Raw genomic sequence first — 22,485 nt, forward strand, 5'->3', positions numbered from 1 at the left:
CCATATCTGGTAAGGCATAGACTGAGCAATATGTTAGGCATATTCCATACCTTGAAATGTCACCATTGATGAGATTTAACCCTGGATAGGTTATGCCAGGTCAAACTGCTCATCCATAAACTGAAATGTCAGCAAACAAACAACAGTACTCATGTAGAGAGCAGTCACTGTCACCACACTCCTATACTGCAGTGAGACCTTTACTATGCATAAGTGACATATAAAACTCCACAAACAGTGCCTGCACAGTTCTCTGGATTCAATGAGAATATCATTGGCCAAAACGTCTTGTCATTCTTGATGCCAGCTCCATAAACATGCAGGCAACCACATGCAGAATCAACTACAGTGGGCTGGACTTGGTGTTTGGATGGTTGAAAGGTTCTGTTTCTTGAACTCTCAAATGGCCAACATTCCATGAGAGGACAAAGAAAATGCTTCAAATACGTTCGCTAGCACTATTTTACATGCAGCAGCATTGACATTAATGACTTGGTGAAGCTTGCTATTAATCATTTAAAACGGCGACAACTTGTTCATCAGGTTGCTTTGTGCTTTGAAACAAAACATCCTGATGTGGCAGAGAAGGAGAGAAAAGGGAGCAAATCCCGCATTCCAGATCCTATTAACCCCTGGCTTGTCCTGCTCATGTGTGCTGTTATAATCTCAGTTGATATTATTACTGAACAAGGCAGATCCCAGGTCGAAACCTGGCTTGAAGGATCATATTTTGATTTGTTTTGGTTTTAAATAAGTGATCTCTTGCTTAAACATAAACACACAAACCTGCAGACTTTTGTTTTAACAATAAAACAGATGTTTACTTGTAAAAGAAATTAAGATATAATAGAATAAACTAAAGCAGTTATTTCTTATACTAAATCAAAGATTTGTAAACTTAGTAAAAGTATAATCCCATTAATCCCAAAACACTCCCTCATACATTGAAAGGAAACAAAACAGCTTTTGCATAGTACCTTAAATACCACTTGTATAACACTCATACCAGAGTCCTTGCATCTAAAATCTCAATAGGCTTAAATCATAGTCATTAGAGATGAACAGCATGGAAACAGACCTTTTGGTCCAACTCATCCATGCCAGCCAGATATCCTAACCCAATCTAGTTCCACCTGCCAGCACCCCAGCCCATATCCCTCCAAATCCTTCCTATACATATACCCATCCAGATGCCTTTTAAGTGTTGCAATTGTACTAGCCTCCACCACTTTCTCTGGCAGCTCATTCCATACACATACCACCCTCTGCGTGAAAATGTTGCCCCTTAGGTCTCTTCTATATCTTTCCCCTCACCCTACATCTATGCCCTTGAGTTCTGAACTCCCCCACCCCAGGGAAAAGACTTTGTCCATTTATCTTATCCATGCCCCTCATGATTTTATAAACCTCTATAATGTTACTCCTCAGCCTCTGATGCTTCAGGGAAAACAGCCCCAGCCTATTCACCCTCTCCCTATAGGTCAAATCTTCCAACCCTGGCAACATCCTTGTAAATCTTTTCTGAACCCTTTCAAGTTTCACAACATTCTTCTGATAGGAAGGAGACCAGAATTGCATGCAATATTCTAACAGTGGCCTAACCAATGTCCTGTACAGCCGCAAAATGACCTCCCAACTCCTGTACTCAGTACTCTGACCAGTAAAGGAAAGCATACCAAACACCTTCTTTATTATCCTATCTACCTGGGACTCTACTTTCAAGGAGATATGAACCTGCACTCCAAGGTCTCTTTGTTCAGCAACACTCCGTAGGACCTTACCATTAAGTGCATAAGTCCTGTTAAGATTTGCTTTCCCAAAATGTAGCACTTCACATTTATCTGAATTAAACTCCATCTGTCACTTCTCAGCCCATTGGCCCATCTGATCAAGATCCTGTTGTAATCTGAGGTAATCTTCTTTGCTGTCCACTACACCTCCAATTTTGGTGTCATCTGCAAACTATACCTCTTATGCTCACATCCAAATCATTTATATAAATGATGAAAAGTAGAGGACCCAGCACCGATCCTTGTGGTGCTCCACTGGTCACAGGGCTCCAGTCTGAAAAACAACCCTCCACCATCACCGTCTGTCTTCTACCTTTTTACCAGTTCTGTATCCAAATGGCTAGTTCTCCCTGTATTCCGTGAGGTCTAACCTTTCTAACCAGTCTACCATGGGGGATCCTTGTCGAACACCTTATTGGAGTCCATATAGTTCACATCTACTGTTCTGCCCTCATTAATCCACCGATGTCAGACTCACTGGTCTATAGTTGCCTGGCTTGTCCTTATCACCCTTCTTAACAGTGGCATCACATTAGCCAACCTCCAGTCTTCCGGTAGCTCACCTGTGACTCAGCAAGAGACTGAGCAATCACTTCCCTAGCTTCCCACAGAGTTCAAGGGTATACCTGATCAGGTCCTGGGGATTTATCCACCTTTATGCGTTTCAAGATATCCAGCACAACCTCCTTTGTAATATGGACATTTTTCAAGATGTCACCATCTATTTCCCTACATTCTATATCTTCCATGACCTTTTTCACAGTAAATACTGATGCAAAATACCCGTTTCGTATCACCCCCATTTTCTGCCGTTCCACACAAAGGCCACCTTGCTGATCTTTGAGGGGCCCTATTTTCTTACGAGTTACCCTTTTGTCCTTAATGTATTTCTAAAAACCCTTTGGATTTTTCTTAATTCTATTTGCCAAAGCTATCTTATGTCCCTTTTTTGCCTTCCTAATTTCCCTCTTAAGTATACTCCTAATGCCGTTATACTACTAAGGATTCACTCGATCTCTCCTGTCTATATCTGACATATGCTTCCTTCTTTTTCTTAATGAAACCCTCAAATTCTTTAGTCATCCAGCATTCCCTATAACTACCAGTCTTTTCTTTCACCCTAGCAGGAATATACTTTCTCTGGATTCTCGATATCTCATTTCTGAAGGCTTCACATTTCCCAGCAGTCCCTTTACCTGCGAACATCCGCCCCCAATCAGCTTTTGAAATTTCTTGCCTCACACCATCAAAATTAGCCTTTCTCCAATTTAGTACTTCAACCTTTAGGTCTGGTCTATCGTTTTCCATCACTATTTTAAAACTAATAGAATTATGTTCACTGGCCCCAAAGTGCTCCTGTGACTTCAACCTTTCGACTAGAACTGCAAATGGATCCAGGAGGAAGTCATTATGTGCATGAGCTTCAGTGTACTCCACTTTAAGCAACTTCTGCGGTTTTGTCTTAACAAGTCTGATCTGGGACTAACAGTTCACTCTAAGGTAATCTAGTTCGCTATATATCTTTCCCTTCTCAGGAGTCTGTTCAACTGTCTTATTCAAAAGATTGCACAGAACTGCTCAATACTGGAACCAAAAGTATCCATCTCTAAGGTATGGGTGCCTCTGTTAAGCTTTAAAAGAAACAAGTTCTCGAAGTGTATAACAAACCTTGAGGCCAATGTTCCTTCCAAACTGTGTAGCTGCACATTGACCTTCAAGTCCCACACAGCTGAGAAGAGAATTAGAGGGAACACTGCTTTGAGGCCCCATTATTTACCTTGCTGGGTCACTAAACCAGATAGATTTGAAAAACTCATTCTTGGTGCAAACAAACATAATCACTCTAAAAACAGATCTTAAAAAAATTAAAAGAAAGCACAGCTACAGAAATAGTTGCATGATAATTATTAACTTCAGATGCACAGAAAGCCCACAGGTTATTAACTCAAAAGCCAGAACCCCAAACTTGCAACAAATGGGATTGAATATTTATTTATGTCTCAGAGTTTATATTATCAGCCATATATGTATGGGTTGAGAATCATCTTATTCAGTCACATGAAGACCCAGAGCAGGAACTTATGTCTCTGATTAGGTGTTATCCCTGAATCAAGAAATTACTGATGGCTGTCTCTCATGGTTTTTTAATGAAGGTAGCAGTAAAGTGCTTTTTAAACTTCCTCATTCCACAGCATGTAGGTGTATACCTGGGGCTGCCGATAGAGAGGGAGTTTTAGTGTTTTGACCAATGTCTGTTCTTTTATTGTGAGGTTTGATGCTACACTGAATTTGGGATTGACGTAGCCCAGGAGAAGGGAAAGACAAAAACTGTCTTAAGGCTCTCACTGTACTTTAATGCTAAATATTGTAGTATAGGATAATTGTAGATACATCAGACTCTGACTTAGATTACTCATTACCTATTTGATATATGTTCCTATATTTACATATCCATGCGCTTATGGATTCTCTAGTTTAGGTTGCTGTTATAGTAATGTTCTTCCAGAGTATTCATCCACAACATCCAGACTGTGCTATTTATATTCAGTGATGTGTAGCTGCGTGACATCCCTGCAAGTTTGCTCCAAAACCTGAAGCCATTACACAACAGTGAAAAAATTGTGACCGATTTCACAAGTCAAAATGATGTGGGAGTTGGAGGGGAACTTGCATATGTTCCCATGTATCTTTCTTTTACAAATGGTGGCGGCTTTGGGTTTGGAAGCTGCTGAGGAGGGAGGTTTCATGAGTTGCTGAAGTGCATTCTGTTCATAGTAGACACTGCTGTTATTGTGTTGGTGCTAATCAAGTTGGCTGTTTATGTTGTTGGAGCTGCAGTCATTTGTAAATGGAGAGCATTCCATTAAACTCCTAACTTGTAACTTCTAGCTGTTGGACAGGTTGTAAGTGGTGAGTGACTTGTTGCTGAATTCCCAGCCTCTGACTTGCTCTTGCAATCTTTGTATGTTTATTGGATTATTATTGTGCAGGTACACTTCAAGTTTACTCTTAACAATCAAGTAGTGGAGGAACAGGTGGGGGATGGTGCCAGTGTAACTGCGGAAGATAGACTGTTCCACATATCTGATGAAGAGGCAGGCATAGCTGGGGCCTATGTGGGTGCCCATGGCTATCCCTTTAGTCTGAAGGAAGTGGGAGGATTTGAAGGAGAACCTGTTGCGGGTGAGGACTAGTTCTTCCAATCGAATGAGTGTGTTGGTGGAGAGGTGCTAGTTGGATCGGTGGGAGAGGAAAAAATGGAGAGCTTGGAGGCCTTTGCCATGGCGAATGGACGTGATTAGGGACTGGATGTCCATAGTGAAGATGAGGCGTTGGGGGCTGGGGAAACAAAAGGCATGGAGGAGGCGGAGGGTGTGGGTGGTGTCCCAAATGTATGTGGGGAGTTCCTGGACCAAGGGGGACTGGACAGTGTCAAGATAAGAGGAGATAAGTTCAATGGGGCAGGAGCAGGTGGAGATGATGGATCGACCGGGGCAATCAGGTTTGTGAATTCTGGGTAAGAGGTAGAACCAGGCGGTGTGGGGCTCCGGGAATATGAGGTTGGAGGTTGTGGATGGTCTGAGAGATGATGGTTTGGTGATGAGAGGTGAGGTGGCGGTTGAGGGAGTAGTAGGAGGAGGTGTCTGTGAGTTGGCGCCTGGCTGCATCAGTGTAGAGATTGGTGCGCCAACCTACCACAGCGCCCCCTCTGTCTGCTGGTTCAATGGCGAGGCTCGGGTTGGAGCGGAGGGAGTAGAGGGCTGCACTTTGTGAGGGTCAGAGGTTGAAGTGGGTGAGAGGGGTGGACAGGTTGAAGCAGTCAATATCCTGGCGGCTGTTGGAGATAAAGAGGTTGAGGGCAGGTAACAGACCAGGACAGGGTGTCCATGTGGATGGAATATGTTGGAGGTGGGAGAAGGGGTCCTTGGAGGGTGGGTGGGTGTTCTGGATGGAAAAAGTAAGTGCGGAGGCGGCAGAAGAAAGCTTCGTTGTCACAATGCTTCTTGAATTTGTTGATCTGGGGGCATAGGGGGATGAAGGTAAAATCTTTACCAAGGACTGTATTTATTACACAATTACTACAATTTTTTTTAAGTTGCTATTTATTACCCTTTCATTAGATTGCTCATATTACTTGAATGCAGACAGATTCTGTCAGGAAATTTGAAGGCAAGCAAAGTGAATGGGTAGTTTGGGATAATTTTATATGAACTGGTTCTCAAAGTTGCCCTTTGTGACTTTCCATTTTCCATGGACAGCATTTTTATTTTTCAGGCACTTCATGTGCTCCAATTGCTCCCTTTCAGACAACTTTAGGTAGGAGGTGTTACTGCCTAAGACAAGCAATTCCAAGGTCCTATCTTCAGTAGTTTGAAAGAAAATGCAACAGATTTGAAAGCCCTAACTGGGGGAAAGGACTGGATTAGACTGCAGGACTATTTCATGAATGCTGTTGCTTTGCAGAAACAGTACCTTTATATTTTGCATATACAAGAAGTGCATTTGCTTTTTAATTGCTTGAAGGATTGCTTTACGTTTTGCTACATTTCTTTCTGATTCTGCCTTTGTGGCTCACCTACTGCATGTAGTTAGCAAAGTGAAGATGTTTCTATCTGTATGTTTCAGGATTTAGCTAACCTGCTGACTGCAAGTGCAAGATTAGTGGGCAAGCTTACTGCAACTGCTTGCCCATACTAAGGTATATTGGACCCAAGTGTCCCTGATCAACCTGCAAAAATTAGGTATGATTATTATGAAGTATGACAGCAGCCAGCCGGGAGTTTCAATTTCTGTTGACATCAATTTTACAGAGATTCCTTGATGCTTTACTCAGTCAAATATTGCTTTGATGTTAGGAGCAGTTGCACTCAAATCAGCTCATCTCACGAATTCAGCTATTCTGCCCAAATTTGAAGAGGAGAAAGTGAGGTCTGCAGACGCTGGAGATCAAAGCTGAAACTTTATTGCTGGAACAGCACAGCAGGTCAGGCAGCATCTAGGGAACAGAAGATTCGACGTTTCGGGCACATTCCTGAAGAAGGGCATGTGCCCGAAACGTCGAATCTTCTGTTCCCTAGATGCTGCCTGACCTGCTGTGCTGTTCCAGCAATAAAGTTTCAGCTGCCCAAATTTGAACCAAAGCTGCAATGAGAGATGGTGTCAAGCAGCCCTGGTCAACATCAAACTGAGCATGGTAAGCTTATTGTTGTGTAAGCAATAAGAATAAAGATTTACTGTTTGCATCACTTTGATGATTTAGAGTAAACAGAAGAAGTGACAATTGCCTGGATTGTATTTATCTGACTTTTTATACACAGGGCACACTCAGGACAATTTTCTGTAATGTTGGCTAGATGCAATGTTGTAGCTGTACTGAAACCAGGATCCAGAAGACGGCCTTGCAGTTGATGCTAATCACCAGGACCAATGGTAGTTTAGACTCACTGGGTGACTAGGCCTGCCCTTGAGGAGAATTATTTCACAGAGGCTTTGTCTCATTGTCTTCCATTTGAAGAGCTCCCAGGCAGTTACCAGAAGAATTAGCTCAAGTCTTTCATATTCCAGTTATGATTGATCAGGCCGTTTCCTAAAAGTGTGGAATTTCTGATAATTTACCTTTGGTAATAACCAGTATGCTTATTTTGATATCTTGTAGTTAGTGGCACTTTGGTGAGAGGGAGTGAATCTTGTGAGCTTTCCTTGAAATTTAATCTGCAGCAATGGGAATGAAAAACTGTACAGGTTGCTTTGCCTGGTGAGCATTGCCAACATTTTCTGTTTTATTTCAGACATCCAGCAATATTTTGCTTGTGTTATTTTGTTAAATCTGCTCTTGCCCATCCTTTAGTGTTAAGCCCCATGAAATAACTGCACAAAGGCCAGGTGCTGTCACTAAGTCACCCTTTATTTACTACTACACAGTACATTGGCTTTGGCCAGTCAACTCAGACTCTGTGCTCAATTGAAGAGATTGTAATCTTCTGGTTATGTTTTTTTTCCTGTTTATAATATTTTATTAAACAATACATAGTTTACAAAACAATTAACATTAACAGCTATATACAAAGAAACAGCAATTTTACAAGGGAGAGGAATGGCAAAGCAAAGCCCCAAACCCTAACGTTCAACCGGTTTTCAAGGAAATGAGGACAAACCTCAAATCCCAGTTTCAATCATTACAAAACAGTAACAATGACATTTGTATATATAAGACAGTCCAATTACACTTTTAAAAAAAGTACATATCATATCGACCTCAAGCAACCCAGCAAGCCCCCCCATCCCTCCTACCTTCCGGCCACACTAAGGCAGCCCGCCCCTATGCACTTTCCAGCTCTCGGTCCACCCCATGCCCCTTCCAGTTCTCGGTCTGCCCTGTCACACCTTTCGATCACCTCTAGGACAGCCCGCCCAGGGTGACAGCATTGAGGACGGCCTACCTACCTTCCAGCTCTTGGTCTGCCCCTTCATACCGTTGGCTCTCACCCACCCCGATGCGCCATCTGGCCTGTGGACTGCCCTGACACACCTCCCGGCCACCTCTAGGACAGCCTGTCCCCGATCATCTGGTTATATTGGTCAGCCAAGGCTTTTATGATTGGCCCATGTTAACAACTCTAGTCAAGAACCTGGTCCCAATCACTACACCACAGTAGGGAAATTATTCCATGTTCTCCTTCCAGTGGCATCACAATTGAGTTTGAACTAATCTTTGAACATACACTTTCAATGCTGAACAATGAATGAGAATCTTGGTGAATTCAGTCTCCAGTCTACGGGCACTGACAAAAACTATGAAACTGCTACCAATGCCCTGGCTGAGATCAGATTTGTTAGTACAGAACAGAGATTGAACTTGGAACTTTTCTCGTTTATATAGCCCAGCAGCTAAATAGCAGTTCATTAATATTTTCCACACAGAAATACTGTTTTACAGCTTAAAACAGGTCTGTGCTCTACATAATTGGCTGCCACTTGCAAATGTTCCCATTACAAAAGTTTGTTATTCTAACTAACAGAAACATAAGAGCTTAATCAAGGTCAAAATTCACATTGCATTGGAATGCCAAATATTTACCATACAGTAATTACTCTGGAACAAAATATTTTCATGAACAGCTGATCTACATTAATTCATATTCATAATTATCTATGTAACATACTAAATCTATCAACACAGAACTATTGAATAAATATAATAACACAGCAATCATAAGTCAACTGATGTAAACCTTGAGTTTTGAGCACCACTAATTATAAAATGATCTGCCTTGGCAGGCTGACATAAAAATGTTTATATTTCAAGCAAACTACTGGTCTAAGAGATCCAATGAAATGAGATCATCTTAAAAAAATTAACTATTGTTTAAAAGAGCAGTATGCCTGGGGCAGGACTTGTTAGGACAGAACAGCTAATGTTATGTTTGACCACTAGCAAATTGCCAGATGATCTTTAACATTCAGCTTTGTTTTAAATTATATTTATATTTTAGAAAAAATGAAGCATTAGCTGCTTGCTAGATTGTTGGCTGGGAATACAAGAAGCAGATGTATTGCCAATTGAAAAAAAGGACATTCCTATTTTGAGAATAGTGTGGCATTCCCTTTTTAAAATATTTCCATTGGATACTGGTTTCTGATGTGAAACCCATATTGTTACAATGTGTAATTATTGCACGAACATTTCTCACTTTTAGTTTGCTGCAAGACAAAATCAATCTGACATCAAATCTGTAGACTCCTTTGGGTCCTGCTGTTTACATTAATGCTTAGAAAAGCTTACTGTGAATCTGCAGCTGCTTTCAATCTTCTAATGTAAAAGTACCTTCTAATGTTGCTATCCTTTACCTCCACCAACCTGACCATCTTCCTTGCGAACGTAGCATTTGAATAAAATTGGGTTGCATCAAATAAGAAGAGAATGTTAAGGGAAGTTGGATTGAAGGTCTTATGTTATCGTCAAAGACTTATTTAAAATGATATATCCTTAAAGATCAGTATCCTTAGGAAGAAAAATATACAGTATTTAATATATCACTGCTACTTTAATTAAAGTCTTGATGAGATTATAGTTAGCGTATTCTTTGCGTTTTGAATAAACATTCAGAATGTTATTTCGGTTGATATTGCTGAGGGACTGATTTTGTTGGGAATAACAATAGGCTATGCAAATGTTAAGATGCTTTATTTTTCCTACTATCAAATTAAGCTTGATACTTTATTGGCTATTCCGTAGCGACTCCTTGAAGTATAACTTTATCCTTCCCAGTCTCTCCAGATTAATGAAATCCCACAGATTTGAAAATCTGCTTTGCTAAATTGATGTTTTATTGTGTAATATAATGAAATTGATGTTGAAGCAGGAATAGAAAAGCAATTTATTGTGATAATAGCAAAATAAGATGATATGAAGTCAGCAAAAAACGTTTTTGGTGTAAATACATGAAAAGGGATTATTAATGACATTAACAGAAAGAAAGCAAAATGAACTCCTGATGGACCACCGGCCTCTGACAATGTGGTTCATTAAAGACTAGTTTTAATGTGGAGACAAGGCAAAGGGACAGGGCAAGACTGATTGTAAATTTGTACTGAGAACAATTATACATAATCGCAGATATAAACAGCTGACATTTTAGGTGAGTAACAATGAGCAACATGAGTACTTAATGAGAAGAACAGCAGGAAATCCTTCCAGATTCTTACAGCAAAAAGATTAAAGTCTTAAGTGAAGGCATATTACAAGAGTCATTTTGAATTCATTTGGTCATGATTAATACAGAATTTACTGGGATAAATAGACAACCAAAACTATGTATTGTTATCTGTTAGCAATAATCCGGTGATAGTTTCCCATAAAATAGTGAGAGATGCCAACTGCTATGTGCTATGATGCGAACCACTACCAATTTTTGACTAAGTGGGCATTTGTTGCCGCCATCTATTTTCCTTGAGTAGATCTAAAGGCCCTCCTGATATATAGTAGTTGAGGAAAATTGCTAGTGCATCTTAATGAGAAGAGGGCCCTGTATTAAACAACATGTGCCTGATTGCCTCATGCAACAAAATGGTGTTATGTTTATAAGTTAGACCTTGCTACTAAGACTCTGCTAAGGCCTCAGTTATAGGTCTTCACACTACAAGGTCTTGGGATGTTCTGGTTTTTCCCTACCCAAGTCTGTATAACATAACCAGATTAGGTGTAATTTAACGCGGTGTCCAATATTAACCCTTTCAGAACCATGACTATATAAATATAATTTTCCTCAAAACTTTAATCCCCAAAGATATATACATGGATGTATAAACATTAACCACATTTGCTACTACCCTATCTTTGCCATTCCACGGTCCCTGACTTCACAATTTCAGACAGTCCAGAGGTTTTATAGTTTTTCCAGAATGGACTTGTAAGATTGATAAATCTTTGGATTGAGGACTGTGGATCTTGATTCTATGAGCCCATGTGGTTATTAAAGTCTCTCCACACTGGATGATCATTGTCCCAATACCTTTAATTCCATGAATTCCCTCATGGGAGATGGCTGCTCTGTCGAAACAAGTATTTTCGTTTTACAGTATTTTAGATTTCTGAAAGAAGTAATTTTTTTCTTGTCAACATCCTAGATCTCTGTCTCAGAGATCTACTTACTTCTTGACAGTGTCCTGAATTTGTAGATGTTGATTGTTCAATCTCAGTGTGACTTCCCTGGAATCAAATGCAACCTGCAGAATCTCTAATTTATCAGCAAATCTAAGATTCCACTTGGTAATTCCAAACTCTCAAAGGGTCTGTTTCCATGCTGTACATCTCTATGACTAATGCATCCAAATCCAAGAATTCTTGAGGTCATGGTGGCAGAGAGTGGTGGTATGTGTTGTAAGTAAATTGTCTGTATTTTTCAGAGTAACCATCAAAAACTAAGTCTAACCCCTGGGTAGCTACTAAACCTGCCTCCAGCCAATCCCCAATCCTGGGACTCAACAACACCCCTCAAGGACCTGACAGCACACTCACCATCAGATGATCTGATACCTCCTGCCTGCACTGAATATTCCTTCACTTGTCTTGTCCCTGGAACCCTAACTCTCACACATCAAATGTACTTATTACACATCTTGTACAGTAGCTATCAAACTGGCTGTAATGATAGACATTACAATTGCAGAATAGCAAATGAGTGCTGTGAAGGGGAGCATGGTTTTCCTTCCTCCAACTCTCCTGCACAATGAGGGATCTGTCACATTTTAATTATAGCTCAGTATTTTTGATGAAGTCCTGACCTTTGTGTAAAAAAGTAGAGGGGTGGCAACCTGGGTATGATTGCCAATCCTTGGAAAGTCCAGCACATGATGAAGACCTCGGGTATAAGTCTTAACAAGATTCTAAGCTGTTCTGTCTTTCCCCACCTAAGTCTGCATGAATCGTCATCAGATTGTGTGGAATTTAATGCAGACTTCAAAATTTATCTTTTCTGAACCTTATACAACACCAAGTAGTAGGAAGGATAGGGATAAATAAAAAAGGAATCTTCTCATTTAGATCAGTAATAAAATGGACAGAATTCTATTGGCTTAGTACTCCTGAGCATATCCATAAATTTAATAAAACATTACTGACTATAAGTCTAAAATCACACAACATCAGGTTATAGTCCAACAGGTTTAATTGGAAGCACACTAGCTTTCGGAGCGACGCTCCTTCATCAGGTGATTGTGGAGGGCTCGATCATAACACAGAATTTATAGCAAAAATTTGCAGTGTGATGTAACTGAAATTATACATTGAAGAATTGATTGTCTGTTAAGCCTTTCATCTGTTAGAATACAGTGATAGTTTCACTTCTTTCATGTGTAAATCACAAAACCCTTTTTTTTAAAGTTGCGTTCTCGTGTTAGCTGTTAACAATGGTGATAGCTAGACAATATGTTGAAGGTGTTAGCCCCCTGTGTTCTCTGTCTATGACCTGATGTTTAGATTGATTCCAATCTAAAAAGTGAAATAACAGAGTTTTACATAAATTCATGCAGTTTTTTACCTCAGAGTTCGACATGAATCTATGTGGTTTTTGAGCAAAGTGCAATGTAACTCTGAAAGTAACAAACAAAATTCACCACACACAATATATATGTGTGCATGTGGGTCTTTGTCTGTCTGTGTGTGTGTGTCTGTCTGGGGTGGGGGTTATGAGTGTGAGAAAGTGTGTGTGTGTGTGTGTGTGTGTGTGTGTGTGTGTGTGTGTGTGTGTGTGTGTGTGTGTGTGTGTGTGTGTAGTGAGTGCAGAGTGTCTTAAGTCTGTGAGGGGGTGCATGTGTGGGAGTCTGTGTGTCTATAAGGGTGTGTGTGGGTGTCTGTGTGCGCGTCTGTGTGTATCTGTGTCCGTGTGCATGTGAGAGTGTGTGTGTGTGTAGGAATATCTGTGTGTGTATGTAGTGCAATGGTGATCACCTGTAATGTGACATGAACCCAAGGTCCCGGTTGAGGCCCTCCCTATGGGTACCGAACTTAGCTATCAGCCTCTGCTCAACCACTTTCCTCTGCTGCCTGTTCCGAAGTCCACCTTGGAGGATGGTCACCCGAAGGTCCGAGGCTGAATGTCCTGGACCACTGAAGTGTTCCCCAACTGGGAGGGAACCCTCCTGTCTGTTGATTGTTGTGCGGTGTCGAACTCTGAGCTCAAAAACTGCATGAATTTATGTAAAACTCTGTTATTTCACTTTTTAGATTGGAATCAATCTAAACATCAGGTCATAGACAGAGAACACAGGGGGCTAACACCTTCAACATATTGTCTAGCTATCACCATTGTTAACAGCTAACCCGAGAATGCAACTTTAAAAAAAAGGGTTTTGTGATTTACACATGAAAGAAGTGAAACTATCACTGTATTCTAACAGATGAAAGGCTTAACAGACAATCAATTCTTCAATGTATAATTTCAGTTACATCACACTGCAAATTTTTGCTATAAATTCTGTGTTACGATCGAGCCCTCCACAATCACCTGATGAAGGAGCGTCGCTCCGAAAGCTAGTGTGCTTCCAATTAAACCTGTTGGACTATAACCTGGTGTTGTGTGATTTTTAACTTTGTACACCCCAGTTCAACACCGGCATCTCCGAATCATGACTATAAGTCAGAAATGATTGTGACATCATCATGCTGAGAATGTGTCATGCATTCAACAAAACAAAATGCAACATTTGATTTTTCTTTACCTCCTTTCCTGCCATCAATTCTGATTTCTCATTACATTATAATTGCTTAGCATAACTTGAAAATAGCATAAAAGCTGCCAGTGTGTATTGGTGCACTTTTAACCAGAGAACATTTTTTCTAAATACACTGAAGACCCTTGAACAAGATTATTTCAGAAGTGATGAAACTTAAGATGTTTAGAAAATGGATACATTTCCTTTGACATGAGTGAGGCTTGAAACATTTGCTGGTTTATAAACAAAACTGAAATGATCAAGAATGAGGAATAAAATAAGGACTACACAGAGTTTGGTGCCAAACATAAAACAAAAGCAGGTCAAAAACTGTAAAACATTATAGATGGTTACTTAAATGACAATGTAAGTTCACTTTGTAACTGATATTTAAAAAGATTCACTTGAATTCAAAGCTATCAGTCCAAATTGTTTGTTCATATTCTAAATATGCAAGAAATATAAAACCAGCTAGGATATTTTTCAATGTTTTCTGGTAGACTATTTTTAAAGAAGGTTATCTGTAACCTTAGATGTATTTAGAGGTCCTACGTTTACTTTTCATCTTGTTACTGGGACCTGTTTCCCCTTTTTGCTGTTTAAAGCAAAAACTTTATTTTTAAAAAATGTAAATTAAGTATTTTGGTTTGATCATTTCAGAATTCTACAACAATATTATATAGAATTTAATTTTCTGCATTAATTTAAATTCTTGTGCTAACATTATTAACTCTGTGGGTTTTCAAGATTCTAAATTATTTCTCAGCTTTATTATAACTTTTCCAATCTAATAAAACCATATGTAATATGCATGGTCATGTGTTTTTAAAATTAAAAGTAAAATATAAATGTAAAAAAAATGCACAATAATGTTATTTGAAATCTCTCTAATTTGGGTGCTCTGCTGTTCTTATGAGGGGGAAAGGAAAATCAAGATATGGATGGAAGCACCTAGACCACTCAAGTATGCATTTTCCTATTGGGTAAGACAAGGTATGGTGGATTTAAGCTTAAGCGTAAGTTATTTTACCGAGTTTTGAGAAGATTTGTAGTTCAGGTTGAGGTTCTGGATGTAAGTTTGCTCACTGAGCTTGAAGGTTCATTTTTGAACGTTTTGTCACCACACTAGTTAACATCATCAGTGAGCCTCCGGTGAAACACTGGTGTTAGTGATCCACTTTCTATTTATGTGTTTAGGTTTCCTTGGGTTGGTGATGTCATTTCCTGTGGGGATGTCAGTTCCTGTGGTGATATCATTTTCCCATTCTTTTCCCCAGAGGGTGATAAATGGGGTCCAAGTTGATGTGTTTGTTGATAGAGTTCCAGTTGGAATGCCATGTTTCTAGGAATGTGTGTCTCTGTTCGGCTTGCCCTAGGATGGATCTGTTGTCCCAATCGAATTAGTGTCCTTCATCATCTCTATGTAAAGATATTAGTGAGAATGGGTCATGTCTTTCTGTGGCTAATTGATGTTCATGTATCCTGGTGGCCAGTTTTCGGCCTGTTTGTCCCATGTAGTGTTTGTTACAATGACACCTATGGGCTCAATCCACAAAACTGGCTCGAAAATGGTAAAACCAATGCCATCTGACAGAGCGTCATCTGCGAACAGCTGTACTTCCTGCACAAATGTTTAAGGAAACAGGTATTACCAAAATGTCTGAAATACAAATCTCCCCTTCACACCCCACTAGCCAAAGAAATAGCAGAGCAAAGTGCCCACAGAGAAATGATTAATGATGCCCACAACAAACTCCATAAATACAACCGGAAAATTTCGCGGCAAGAAACTTTACTCACTGATGCAACAGACCATGCACAGATACAGCCATAGACAGTGACAAATGCAAAAAATGAAAAAAAACTAGACAAAATAACAACACAGACAACACAGAAGCATGGATAAAAAAACTTATCTGACTGACCCTAAATATACACTGAAAATCCCATCTTAGTAAGAGGATTAAATTACAACTTCCAGGATGCGGACAAGAAAGATTTCTTAACAGCATTAGAAACAATACTGAAGGACAACAAACTCGCAGAAGAAACCCAGCAAACCATTGGACAGACAGTTGCACCAGCATTAAGCAGGAAAAAGGAAGGAAACAACCTCAATACACAAGAAAGGACTAGAAGGACCCAAAAAAGATAAAAACATTGTTATCCTACCTGCAAACAAAGGACGCTTGACAGTAATTTTAAACTGAAAAGACTACATTGAGAAAGCAAACGCACTGCTTGCAGATAGTGACACTTACCAACAGGTAGCGATGAACCCGATCTCACACCAAAAGAATTGAATCATATCCCTATTCAAAAAACTTCAGAAATCTGGTGAACTAAATGTGATCTGTAGGGACTTCAGTAAGGTGTTCGTCAAGGTTCCCCATTGGACACTGGTTAGTAAAGTTTAGATCTCACGGAATACAGGGAGAACTAGCCATTTGGATACAGAACTGGTTCGAAGGTAGAAGATAGAGGGTGGTGGGGGAGGTTGCTTTTCAGACTGGAGGCCTGTGACCAGTGGAATGCCACAAGGATCGGTGCTGAGTTCCACTACTTTTTGTCATTTACATAGTTTGGATGTGAGCATAAGAGGTATAGTTAGTAAGTTTGCAGATGACACCAAAATGGTGGTGTAGTGGACAGTGAAGAAGGTTACTTCAGATTACAATGGGATCTTGATCAGATTTGTTAATGGGCTGAGGAGAGGCAGATGGAGTTTAATTTAGATAAATGCGAGGTGCTGTATTTTGGGAAAGCAAACCTTAGCAGGACTTATACACCTAATGGTAAGGTATTGGGGAGTGTTGCTGAACAAAGAGACCTTGGAGTGCAGGTTCATAGCTCCTTGAAAGTGGAGTCGCAGGTAGTTAGCATAGTGAAGAAAGTGTTTGGTATGCTTTCTTTTATTGGTCAGAGTATTGAGTACAGGAGTTGGGAGGTCATGTTGAGGCTATACAGGACATTGGTTAGGCCACTTTTGGTATATCTCTTGCAATTCTGGTCTCGTTACTTTTGGAAGGATGTTGTGAAACTTGAAAGGGCTCAGAAAAGATTTACATGAATGTTACCAGTATTGGAGAGTTTGAGCTATAGGGAAAGGGTGAATAGGCTTGGGCTGTTTTCTCCTGGAGTGTTGGAGGCTGAGGGGTGACATTATAGAAGTTTAAAAAATCATGAGGGGCATGGTTAGGATAAATAGATAAAGTATTTTCCTGGGGTGCGAGAGTCCAGAACTCAAGGGCATAGGTTTACGTTGAGAGGGGCAAAATATAAAAGTGACCTAAGGGGCAACCTTTTCACACAGAGGGTTGCGCGTATATGGAATGAGCTGCCAGAGAAAGTGGTGGAGGCTAGTACACTTGCAGCATTTAAAAGATATTTGAATGGGTATATGATTGGAAGGGTTTGGAGGGATATGGGTGGGGTGCTGGCAGGTGAGACTAGATTGGTTAGGATATCTGGTTGTCATAGATGAGTTGGACCTGCTGTACATCTCTATGACTCTAAGACACACTTCCAAAAAATGAAACCAGACGGATCCAACAAACCATGCTTCTACAGATTATCCAAAGTTCACAAACCAGGAGCGCTCCTCAGACCCATAGTCTCACTACCTGGAACACCAATGTACTGATTGGCTAAGGAGCTACATCAAAGACTAAAACACTTAGTGGAAGACTCACACCATTCTATCTGGCTCATGCAAGAATTCCTGAACACCATCAAAGATACCAAGATAGAAGAGGATGAAATAATGATCTCCTTTGATGTAACAGTCCGATTCATATCCATCAACATCAACCTGGCCAAGGAAACACTGACTACACTATTAGACGAACCAAAGATACACATACATCAAATACCACCAACGTCATCAACAAGGACAACATAATCAAGCTAGTGGACCTATGCCTGACCACCCACTTCACTTTCAATAACAAAACCGACAGACAAGCTAATGGAACACCCATGGGCTCTCCGATATCAGGATTCTTAGTAGACGCAGAAATGCTCTGCCAACCATCCAACCCAAACTTTGTCTCCGCTATGTGGATGGCACCTTTGTCATCACTAAACAAAATAAATTAATGGAAACCTTCAAGACCATCAAGAATATCCTTACTGGCATAAAATTCACAAAAGAGGAGGAAAACAACAGCAAGCTGCCATTCCAAGATTTCACAGTCGAGCGAACAGCCAATGGGGAATCAAACCAGCGTTTACAGGGAAACAACATATACAGACCAAATATTGAACTACAGAAAATGGTGAAGATTTAAAAAGAGAGGAAAACTTGTTCTCTGCTTTACAAAAAATAAATCACTGCTTCCTTGACAGATGCATAAACACATGGACTAGAACAATATCATACTCCACATCCTCATCAATACTTAATTAGCTGCCCTCAGCAAGATGATCCTCACATTTTGCCTCAGCACTCCGAGGCTGGATTGTGGAAAGAGTAACTTGGATTTCAACTCCTCATTGTTATTCAACAACCTTTCTGCAAGTTCAAGTGTTCAGACTTATAGAAGATGGAAACAGACTTCAGGTGACACTGTTGAATAGCCTGTCAACTATCATTATCAAGGAATTCAACTGAATGTTATATACTCAGGCAAAACAGCCTAATTTCATGTCACCTAAAGAAGTTAATGCCTTTAGGAGCAAAATGAGAAATGAATATATGAAAAACCAAACTTTATTTTGCAAAGTATTATAGCCTGAGATTACTCCCCAGCATCTCATTGTGGCAACTGGACTGCCAGAAATTCTCTGTTTCCAATGTTAGGCACAGCTGGGATTGCTTCCTTGAAGGACCTCCAAAAATGTACCATTGGTGTACACATCGTTTACATCTGTAATTATTTTTTTTAAAATGGCTGTTAAACATTGTTAATGTAATGCTTCAGATTATGATCTTCCCTCCATTTTAACTTCAGATCTAAACTGAAAGTTAAAGCTGTCATTCCATTCAATGTTGCATTTTCTCTCCTGCAAAAACTCCTGTTTTCTGAAAAGCTGTAATGTTTAGTGAATTTATCGAAATATACTTGGGTCTTATCCTAGACAGCTACCCAAGTGTCCTGCATGCTGTTAACCAGAATTTGATGTATGTTGGGTAATGATTTCAGAGTTGTCACCCCATCAAATTTCTCCTTTGCTTGCTCAAATCTTAATGCAGTGTGCTGTTGTGAATTAGGATCTCTGCTTTGTGCCTGCTCATTGGACCAGATTTTACTGTGAATTGTGACACCTGCTGTTTGCTCAATCTGCTCTTTACTAAAGTCATTCCATGGAGTTTTCACCGAATTGTTACAACATGGTGGGTAACTCTTTGGCCAATCATTGCCTTTCCAATGAGCATTATGACATTGTGCATTTGCCCATACCTTTGCACATTGGATAATTATTTAATTAGAAATAATGTCATCTTGAATGTCTCAATTAACACTGCTAATTCTAGGCAATGCAAACCACTCATTGTGACCTCTGTCACCATGGCCTGGATAGCGCCTACCTCCTTGATAAAGACAACTGTAATGTGTTCATCTAACACCGCAACGTCTCCATGTATAAATTTCCTTTTATGGTCCCTAATTGGCAGTATCTTCCAAACACTACCCTTTTATTACTAATGTACCTGCAGAGGACTTTGGGATTCCCCATTATGTTTGCCACCAGTGTTTTGTCAAATCATTCTTTGCTACTTTCCAATGCTTTTTCATAAATTCATAGAGTCAAACAGCATGAAAACAGATCCTTCGGTCAAACCAGTCCATGCCAAACATTATCCCAAGTTAAACGAGTGCCACCTTCTAGCTCCTGGCCCATATTCCTCCAAATCTTCCCTATTCATGTAGTTATCCAAATGTCTTTTAAACGTTGGACTTGCACCCACATCCACCATTTCCTCAGGAAGTTCATTCCACATGCGAATCACCCCCGTGTAAAAAAATTTACCCCTCATGTCTTTTTAAAATCCTTCTCCTCTCACTTTAAAAATATGTCTCCTCGTGTTGAAATCCCCCATCCTATGAAAAGGACAATTACCATTAACTCTATCTATACCCCTCATTATTTTATTAACTTCTATAAATTTGCCTCTCAACCTCCTATGCTCCAGTGAAAAAGGTCCCAGCCAAGCAGCCTTTCTTTATCACTCAAACCTTCCATACCTGGCAATATCGTGCTAAATCTCTTCTGAACCCTCTCCAACTTAATAATATCCTTCCTATAACTAGGTGACCAGAACTGGATGCAATATTCCAGAAGAGGCCTTACCAACATCCTGTACAACCTCAACATGACTTCCTAACTCCTATACTCAAAGGACTGAGCAATGAAGGCAATATGCTGAAGGCCTTTTTAACCACACTGACTATATTTACACAGACTTCAAAGAATTATGTTCCTGTACCCCTAGATCCTTCTGTTCTACAACACTACCCAAAGCCCTACCATTAATTGTATAACCCCATCCTTGTTTTTCTATCAAAATGCAATACCTCGCATTTATCAAGTTTGAACTCCATTTGCCATTTTTCATCCCATTGATCAAGATCCCTTTGTAATCTCAGAAAACCTTCTTCACTGTTTCTGAACCTTCAGTATTTCTCTTGGTTCTCAATTGTATTTTATTCCCGAATCCTGTCATAAGCACTTTTTGTTTTATTTTAGTTTTGATTCCCTTTTTCATTCATGGAGCTCTAGTTTTATTTTTCCTCCCTTTCCCTTTTGAGGGAATAGACCTTGACTGTACCCAAATCACATTCTGTTTGAATATATTCCACAATGCACCTACTGTTCTTCCAACCAACCTTTTTATTCTAGTCTATCTGCCCCTCAATTCTTGCCCAGTTGAAGTCAGCTCTCCCCTAGTTAATTATTCTTACTTTAGATTGCCTGTTATCCTTTTCTATTATATCCTAACCTTTATGAAACAATGAATACAGTCCTCAACATGTTCCCCACTGACACTTGATCTATTTGGCCAATGTCAATTATAAGAACCAGGTCCAACATAAAGACTGGATACATGTTGAAGCAGGAAATTTTCTTGAACATTACCTAGGAACATTTGGCCGTCTCAGCCCTGAATACTACCACAGTCCCAGTCTAAATTACGATAGTTAAAGTCTTCAATTATAACCATGCTACAATGTTAACATCCCTCTCTGATTTCCCTGCAGATTTGTCCCTCTACCTTCTTCCTACTAATTGATGATCAAGAGATTATGCTGAGCAATATAATTGCACTCTTTTTGGTCCTTACCTCTTATGAAATTGATTTTGTCCTTAAAACCTCTGTGACATCCTCTGTTATTCCAGCAATACAATGCCCTCCTCAACTAATTCCACTACATCTCCTTTCCTATCTTTTTTGAACAACTTTTACTCAAGAATATTTAACACTCTGTCTGTCTTTCCATGAGCCAGGTCACTTGTTTTTACAGGGTATATTGCTTTCCATGGGCATGGAAATGGAGTGGTACCCTTTACAAAGACTCTGTGACGTCAGTAAACAAGGCAAACAACTGTATGTCTCCCGAATCAATCAGTTTGAAGAACTGTTGATGTGCAGTGTGGAACCTGAACCAGGAAGTATAAGTTCAAATGCTGAATTCAATGCCAAATGAACAAAATACAAAATAAAGTGAATGAAAGAACAAGTTATTTAAGGAACAGCTGAAAGACAAAGGACAAAAAAGATTTTATTGAAATAATTAAAGTCTAAACTAATGAAATATCATATTCATAAAATTTCCAGTGTCAGATTGATTGGCGGTAACACTTGCCATACCATTAAAAAAGTACTTAAACTGAATGATTAAACCCTAACTTTTGCAACAATTTTATTCCATATTCATGACATCAGTATAGGAATATCATGCCATTCAATGCAAAATGCCATTTACAGGCAATGTATGGAGTTGTGGTACATTTTGGGCAGCAATTTTCAGAGTTTTGAATTAGACTTTGCATCCTCACATGCTGGGAGTGTGTAGCTTGTGCATAAATAACAATGAAAGACATCAACCCTTCTATTATTTTCATAGCAATATAAGGGCCAATGCTATGAATTCTCCAGAACCTGAATGTTTCTAGGTATACCTTTAGCAGGGTGGGCATCAGTTCAAATATTTAATTGTGTACAGACAATCCACAGATTTGAATTAACAAGTGCAGCAAGACACAGCTCAATTTTGAACATCAACTTAAATTACTCTGAACCAAGCAAACAGTTTTAGATCCAATCTAAAAGTTAATTCTTCTTGACATTCTACATTGGAAAGGGGACTTTAATCAACTAAAGTTTCAACCTACTAGAGTGATTATCCAGCCAACGACAGATGATTCTTGATCTGACCCAAGGAGACCTGACATGATTATGGTTCACATAATTTTTTTCAGGCATTGAACTGAATTCTCCTGAGTCACTTTGTGTTTTGGGGCAATAAGCAAAACAGGC

General features: G+C 39.7%; 1 long non-coding RNA gene across 1 annotated transcript in view; it reads left to right on the top strand.

Moving 5' to 3' along the window:
• The first annotated feature begins 3,323 nt into the window (after positions 1–3,323).
• LOC148149157 (uncharacterized) overlaps positions 3,324–22,485 on the top strand; it is a 120,865-nt gene continuing 101,703 nt past the window's right edge. The window contains exon 1 of the long non-coding RNA XR_015758049.1: positions 3,324–3,401. This is a non-coding gene — a long non-coding RNA (uncharacterized LOC148149157). The remainder of the gene's footprint in view (positions 3,402–22,485) is intronic.

This window comes from Chiloscyllium plagiosum, unplaced genomic scaffold (genome assembly GCF_037043375.1).
Source record: "Chiloscyllium plagiosum isolate Xiang-an unplaced genomic scaffold, Cpla_swu_hap1 HiC_scaffold_9, whole genome shotgun sequence".
NCBI lineage: Eukaryota > Metazoa > Chordata > Chondrichthyes > Orectolobiformes > Hemiscylliidae > Chiloscyllium > Chiloscyllium plagiosum.